Source organism: Pistacia vera, unplaced genomic scaffold (assembly GCF_008641045.1).
Source record: "Pistacia vera cultivar Batoury unplaced genomic scaffold, PisVer_v2 Contig134, whole genome shotgun sequence".
Lineage (NCBI taxonomy): Eukaryota > Viridiplantae > Streptophyta > Magnoliopsida > Sapindales > Anacardiaceae > Pistacia > Pistacia vera.
Window position 1 is genome coordinate 317,027 of NW_022195402.1, and position 7,736 is coordinate 324,762.

The window sequence follows — 7,736 nt, forward strand, 5'->3', positions numbered from 1 at the left end:
ATAATCAAGTCACCTTTCACTAGACATGATGAAAGGACAAAAGAACTATTAGGCATCATCCATAGTGATGTATGTGGATCTCTAACAGTACAAGCGAGAGCTGGATATTCTTACTTGATCACTTTCACTGATGACCTCGGTAGATTTTTATATATCTACTTAATGAGACATAAATCTGAATTCTTTGACAAATTCAAAGAATTCAAGAACGAAGTATAGAATCAACTAGGAAGAACATCAAGGTTCTATGATTTGACAGGGGAAGAGAATACTTGAGCTCATAGTTTGATGCTTACCTTAAGGATTGTGGGATAATATCTCAACTCTTACCTCCTTATACAACTCAACACAATGGAGTGTTTGAAATGAGGAATTGAACCTTGTTTGATATGGCTCGATCCATAATGAGTTTCACAGATTTACCCACATTATTCTAGGGCTATACCCTAGAGGTTGTGACTTATACACTGAATCATCTACCGTCAAAATCAGTAGATAAGACACCATATGAACTATGGAATGGGCGAAAACCCGTTTTGTCTCATATAAGAGTTTGGGGTTGTGATGCTTATTCCAAGAAATTGACTTCAAACAAGCTTGCTCAAAGTTAGAGAAATGTACCTTTGTGGGGTATAGTAAAGAGACAAGAGTATACTATTTCTACAATCCAATCGAGTAGAAAGTTTTTGTTGCTTGAATAGGGGAATTTTTGGAAAAGGATTTCTTTCTAAAAGAAGATGGTGTTAGAAAGCTAGAAGTCGATGAAGTTCTAGATCTATAAGATGCATCAAACTATAGACAGGATGATGGGCCAATGGAAATGGTTGAGCATCATGAAGAGATCTGTAACACCCCACTTGAGGTACGTAGTTAAGATTTGATGAATGGTTCGAATGTTTATCGATTTATCCTTAGTTGAGTCTGCATGTTTTTAATATTGTTTGGTTTATCCTTGGATGAAAAGGTGTCTTGGTTTGGTTGAGTGTTTTTCCTGAAGTTTTATATGACTTGGCGAAATTTTAGGGTTACAGTCTTCGTCGGGGCGAAGAAGATTTGTCGCCGCGGCGATGAGGGAGTGCTTCAACCCGGGTGGCCTCTGTGAGTTTTCGCCGAGGTGAAGAAAATAGCTTCGCCGCGGCGAAGACCCGGCTGAATGTCCCCCTTGAGTTTTTGAGATTTCTTTCTTTTGAGACTCAATGACCATTCTACCCCTTTTTAGCAGGAAAAGTGGGGAGTGAATTGTAAGGAAAATTCATGGAGAATACTTTGATTGGGGTTGTGTTTGCAAAGAATGAAAGGTCTTAAATGGAATTTCAAAGAGTGAGTAAGGGTATTTTGGGAAAGAGTGGAGAAAAATATGTGATATTAAGGGTTAGCTTTAGAAACCCCTTCATTTTGTTTTTCACCACCGCCTCTTTCATCCCCTATTTCTCTCAATTTTTCATCCAAGATTCCAAGGATTCTTGAAGAGCTTTTTGACTAGAATTTGTTACAAATTGATCCTAAGTGCTAAAAGGTAAGATTCCTTACTCTAGAAGCAAATTTTCATTTGTTGAAAGAAGGGGATCCTTATTTAAGTTTTGTATTGAAGGCTAAGAGAAAGTGTCAAGCCATCAAGAGTGGAGAGTTTAAGTGGGTTCTACTTGTGTCCAAGGTAAGTAAATTCATCTAAGTTGTGATTTACTTGATTGAATGATGTGTAGAGAGTTTTAGATCTATGATTAATGCTTGAATTGTTTATGTTGAAATGAGTTGATGAATTCATGAATGGGTTCAATGTTGTTATATGAAGGATTTTCCACCATGAGGAGGGTGGATTGTGTTGTGAAATTTTGGTAGAAGTATGGGTAGAATTAGAAGTAATTGAGAGGAATTTTTGAAGTGTGTTTCTCTTTGCAGGATGTGTGATGATTTAAAGGAGTTGAACTCCAATTTTGGATGGTTAAGAAAGAAATATGATTAAAGTTAGAATAGAGTTTATGTATGCACACATATTGTTTGATGAAATGCCTAAAAGAAGCATAAGTAGAATTAGAGAACCTTACCTTATGCAACGTAGCATATTTGCATGTCATGAATGCATATAAGGAAGATTTTAGGCATGAGTCATCCATATGCATATGTTTAATTGAGTAATTACATAAGAAAGAAATATGAGAAATGAGAAAGAAACACTCTATGAATAGAGATAAAGAAAAGAACAAATTCTCTTAGAGTAAAGAGAAAGAAAGAACTAGCACTAGAAGATAAAATGATTCTTAAGTGCTATAGAAAAGAAAAGAAACTAGGTTGTGCGATGGGGAACTCGTGAGTATAGAGTTACCCTCATGTAAACCGTTATGAGAAAGAACGGTCTCCGCCATGAGAGAGCGGAATGCGTGTAAATCGCTATGAGAAGGAGCGATCTCCGCCATGAGAGAGCGGAATGCATGTGATCCGTTATGAGAAAGACGGACTCCGCCATGAGAGAGCGGAATACATGTAAACCGCTATGAGAGAGAGAGCGGTTTCCGCCATGAGAAAGGCGGAATGAGATTGAGAAAAAGAAAAGAATAGAAAGAAAAGAAAAGAAAGAAAAATGAGAATTTGAATTAGAAATTTGATAAGAATACAAAGAGAATTGATGAGTAATGCACGGGGATGATAGCGTAAGAGACTGTTTTACTTACTGGGCATCTTTGTGCTCACTCCGTTGTTTTCTTTGTTGTACAGGAAATAGGTGAGGACTTGGTCGGATGGACATCGGCAAGCGGGGAGACTTGGCTACACTGTCCCTTGTTTCGTTTTGTTTTGAAAGTCCTTGTACATATGATGTTTTGTTTTGTAAAGAATGTGATTATTAAGTAAAGAAAATTTTTGGGCCCAACCTGTTTTTGATAAATATGCTATCTTTTTATTAATCGATATTACGAATTTGGTAGAAAGAAAGTAGTTGTTACAGACCTACTGAGTTTTCTCCATGTCCAAAGAGTGGGAGAACGCATCCGGGGGAGTGTTTAAGGGAGTTAGGCCAAAATGTATGCTATAGGTGCCGACAGCCAAGGCACTTGATGAAAGATTGTAAAGCCCCTCTTGCACCGGTAGCATAGCCTTCCAGAGGTACAAATGCTAGGGTTTTTACTGTGGCACAGAGTAAAGCAGAGGCCAGTCCATCCACAGTTACTAGTAAGTTATTATTTCATGCAGTTCCTTTTTACGCATTGATTGATTTTAGAGCTACACATTCTTTTATTACTCATGGAATGGTAGAAAGATTAGTTTGAAACTTGTTATAGCAAATCAGCCTATTAGGATAGAATTACCTGATGGGGTTAGTGTGGTGACCCATGAGATGCTTCCAGGAGAGTCCGTAGTGATCCATGGAAGGGAGTTACCAGTTGATTTGATAGTGTTTGATATGCCCGACTTTGATGTTATTTTGGACATGGATTTCCTAGGGAGGCATAGAGTAGAAATTGATTGTCAGAAGAAGAAAGCAAGATTTGATCTTGATGACAGAGATAAATTTAGTTTTGGAGACGGCCATCAATTGAGTATGTTAATCAATAGTGTAAAGGCTAGAAAGATGTTGAGAAAAGGATGTTCTGGGTATATTGCTCATGTGGTGCACAGTAGTGATGTCGCACAACCAAAGATTCAGAATGTGCCGGTAGCCCGGGAGTTTTTAGATGTATTTCGGGAAGATTTGTCGGGTTTACCTCCGGAAAGAGAAGTAGAATTCAGTATTGAACTGGCACCAGGGACAACACCAATTTCTAAAGCACCTTACCCGATGGCCCCAATCGAGCTTCAGGAATTGAAGAGGCAACTCCAAGAACTCCTAGATAAGGGTTTTATCCGACCTAGTCATTCTCCCTGGGGAGCTCCAATGTTGTTTGTGAAGAAGAAAGATGGATCCCTACGGATGTGTATAGATTACAAAGAGTTGAATAAAGTGACAGTGAAGAATAAGTACTCATTGCCTTTTATAGATGACTTATTTGATCAACTGAAAGGAGCAGCACTGTTTTCAAAGATTGATTTGAGGTCAGGTTATCACTAAGTAAGGGTTGCAGAGCCAGATATTGCCAAGACTACTTTTCGGATGAGATATGGGCACTATGAGTTTGTGGTGATTCCTTTTGGGTTAACTACTTTTAGGAAATGATCCATTGAGGCAGCGAAAAACAAAAATAATAAAAACAAGGATCGTTCCATATAACCAAAATCAGGGTATAATTTTACAGTTTATATCGCAATAAGAATCTGCAGAAAATTAATCTAGAGTTTAAGAAACCATACGCATGTTTGGAAGCTCCTCCAACTTTGTCTCTGAACGTGTTTTGCTACCGACCCAAGTGTAGGATCGAACCAACGTAGTCCACACGAAGACAATCGCAAGGAACTAAGAAGGGATTTGCTAGAGCCCTCTTTAGCCTTAAGAATTAAGAAGAAATGAAGAGAAATTGATTTTTGGCAAAAATCAAGTCTAGCGTGGGAGAGAGTGTTTTGGGGCTGTGGGTTTTTCTTTACAATGAAAATGTGAATAATGAAATCTCTCTTGTTCACAAAGAAAACTATTTCTTTTATAGTGATGTTTTAATTGCTCTATTCCCATATGGAATAGGCTTGGGCTCCAACCCAAACACTCCTAATTAGATATTTATTTTAATTCATCATTATCTCAATTAAAATCCATTAATATATATTTAATATATATATATTAACATTTAAAAATAATGATTATTTATTTAAATATATGCTAACACATATTTAAATGTAATCTCACTTATTTAATTTTTCTAACAAATTAAATAAAAGGCTACGACCTCAGCAAATTTAATTGCACTGCAAAATTACCAAAACACATTTTTGCCTAAAAAGATGAAAATGCCCTTCTTACTTTCTAAGTCTTAAATTATCTTCTATGTGTGTGACCCATAGGCTTCTCATCATACCGGTAGTGTATAGTATCACAATTAACACCAATTAATCGTCTCACTAATACACAGACCAAGATTGGCCCTTAGCAAGGCATCATGGCCACCCGATAGATTCGGATTCAACAAAGTAGCTATCTGTCAATGATATGATTACCATACAATTCGATCCTTTCATCATACGTTATCTCGACGAGATGAAGGCATGTAAATAGTGTCAACCTTCGGTTACTCTCGATATTTTGTATTCTGTTTCTAGACCAATGACCTATATTATAAACTGGATAGAGCAACAACTCAATCCCACTGTGGCCACAGTTTTAGTGTCATTGCCATATACTGAATTGCGCCGTGAGATAACTTCTCCTGTACCCAAGAGTGATGAATCATCTGTCTATCCACCATAGTCTTGATACACTCCTTGATGCAGCCAATCACCACCGTATTGACAGCTCTGAATACAACTGTGTTAGGCTAGTGTCAAATTGCACCAATCGATGCACAAGACGCTCCGGTGATCTCAAGTTTAAGGATCACATGCACCACCATTCATTAGAAGATTTGTTCCATAGACACTAGGGTTACCATCCATATGGAATCCTCTGGTGGGTCAGTCCAGTGAACTTGCTGCGGTATATTCGCCTACAACAAGCACCCATGTGTTACACCAAGTTGTCACCAAACAACCTCGACAAGTGAGATCAGTCACTACCTTTCGACATGGTCGTTCAACACTATGATAGCCTTACCGTATTATCTATGCCCTTACTTCAGAATAATACTAGGGTTACAGACATTTCTAGAATGGCCACCATATGTGCTCATAGGGTTCTCACTATCAAGATTTGAAACACTTGATACCCTCGTCACGGTTCTACCATTCTAAGGACATATATCAATACATATTGCAATTGTTAGTAAATGATCCATATACGTAGCGAAAACAAAAAAAAAAATATATAATACAAGGATCGTTTACATGAGCCAAGATCAAGGGTATAATTTTACAGTTTATATCATAATAGAAATCTACAGAAAAATTAATCAAGAGTATAGAATAACATACGTTTGGAGGCTACTCCAAAATAGTCTTTGTACGTATTTGCTACCGACCCAAGCGTAGGATCGAACTTATGAAGTCCACACGAAGACAATCACAAAGAACCAAAGAGGGATTTGCTAGATCCTCTTTGGCTTTAAGATTAAGAAGAAGAAAAATCAATGAAATTGATTTTTAGGCAAAATGAATCTGCCGTGGGAGAGTGTTTAAGGGGCTACTGTGTTTGTTCTTTTTCAAAGAAAATGAGCTAATGAAATCTCTCATCTTTTACAAATAATCATTTTCTTTTATAGTAAAACTTTAATGCCCTATTCCCATATGGAATAGCCTTGGGCTCCAACCCAAACACCCCATGTTACCAAACACTCCCAAATTAGATATTTTATTTATTTCATCATTGTCTCAATTAAACTCAATTAATATATATTTAATCTATATATTAACATTTAACAATAATGATGATTTAATTAAATATATGCGAACACATATTTAAACATAATTTCACTTATTTAATTTTTCTAATAAATTAAATTAAGGCTACGACCTCAGCAAATTTAGTTGCACTATGAAATTACCAAAATACCCTTTCACCTTAAAAAGATAAAACGCCCTTCCTTCTTCTTAGATCTTAAATTATCCTCCATGTGTGTGACCTATAGGCTTCTCATCATACCGGCAGTGTATAGTATCACGATTAACACCAATTAATCGTCTCACTAATGCAAAGACCAAGATTGGCCCCTAGCAAGGCATCATGGCCACTCGGTAGATTCGGATTCAGCAAAGTAGCTACTTGTCAACAATATGGTTATCGTACAATTCGATCATTTCATCATACGTTATCTCAACATTGAATGACCCAAGTCTTTACCGACTACAAGTTCGGTATATCATTCCCTATAAGAAGTATGTCATCGACATACAACACTAGGAATACTACTGCGCTCCCACTCACTTTCTTGTAAACACAGGGCTTATCTTCATTCTTGATAAAACCGAATTCTTTTACGGCCTCAGCAAAACGAATGTTCTAGCTCCTTGAAGCTTGCTTGAGTCCATATATGGATCTCTGCAACTTGCATATCCTATCAGCTTGCCCATCGAGAACGAAACCATCAGGTTGTGTCATATACACATCCTCCTCAAGGTTTCTGTTCAGGAAAGCTGTTTTGGCATCCATTTGCCAAATCTCATAGTCATGATATGCAGCAATCGCAAGCATAATCCGGATGGATTTAATCATGGCAACTGGCGAAAAAGTTTCTTCATAGTCAATGCCATGAATTTGTTTGAAACCTTTGGCAACCAGTAGTGCTTTATAAGTATGCACCTTGCCATCCATGTTAGTCTTCTTCTTGAAGACCCATTTATACCTTATGGGTTTTACCCCTTTAGGTGGTTCCACCAGAGACCATAGTTGGTTCTGGTACATGGAGTCCATCTAAGATTTCATGGCTTCAAGCCATTTAACAGAATCTGGATCTGATATAGTGTCTCCGTAGGTTCTGGGTTCACCGTCTTGGTAGACTAGTACGTCACCATGTTGAGTCACGAGATAATCGTATCTCTCGAGCTCATGGCGTACTCTCCCAGATCTACGTAGCTCCTGCGCTACCTGAAGTGGTTCACTTTGATCCATAAGTTGTAGAGTAACCTCCGCTTGATGTTCAACCACTTCCTATGGCACATCATCCTGTCCTTCATCTAGTATATCTTATGGTTCTAGAACTTCATCAAGTTCTACTTTTCTCCCACCA

General features: G+C 37.7%; 1 long non-coding RNA gene across 1 annotated transcript; it reads left to right on the forward strand.

Moving 5' to 3' along the window:
* Nucleotides 1-1,414: 1,414 nt before the first annotated feature.
* On the forward strand, nucleotides 1,415-2,738 carry LOC116122426. The gene is made up of 3 exons (XR_004126897.1): nucleotides 1,415-1,516; nucleotides 1,592-1,654; nucleotides 2,713-2,738. It is a non-coding gene; the product is annotated as an uncharacterized LOC116122426 (long non-coding RNA).
* The last annotated feature ends 4,998 nt before the right edge of the window (nucleotides 2,739-7,736 follow it).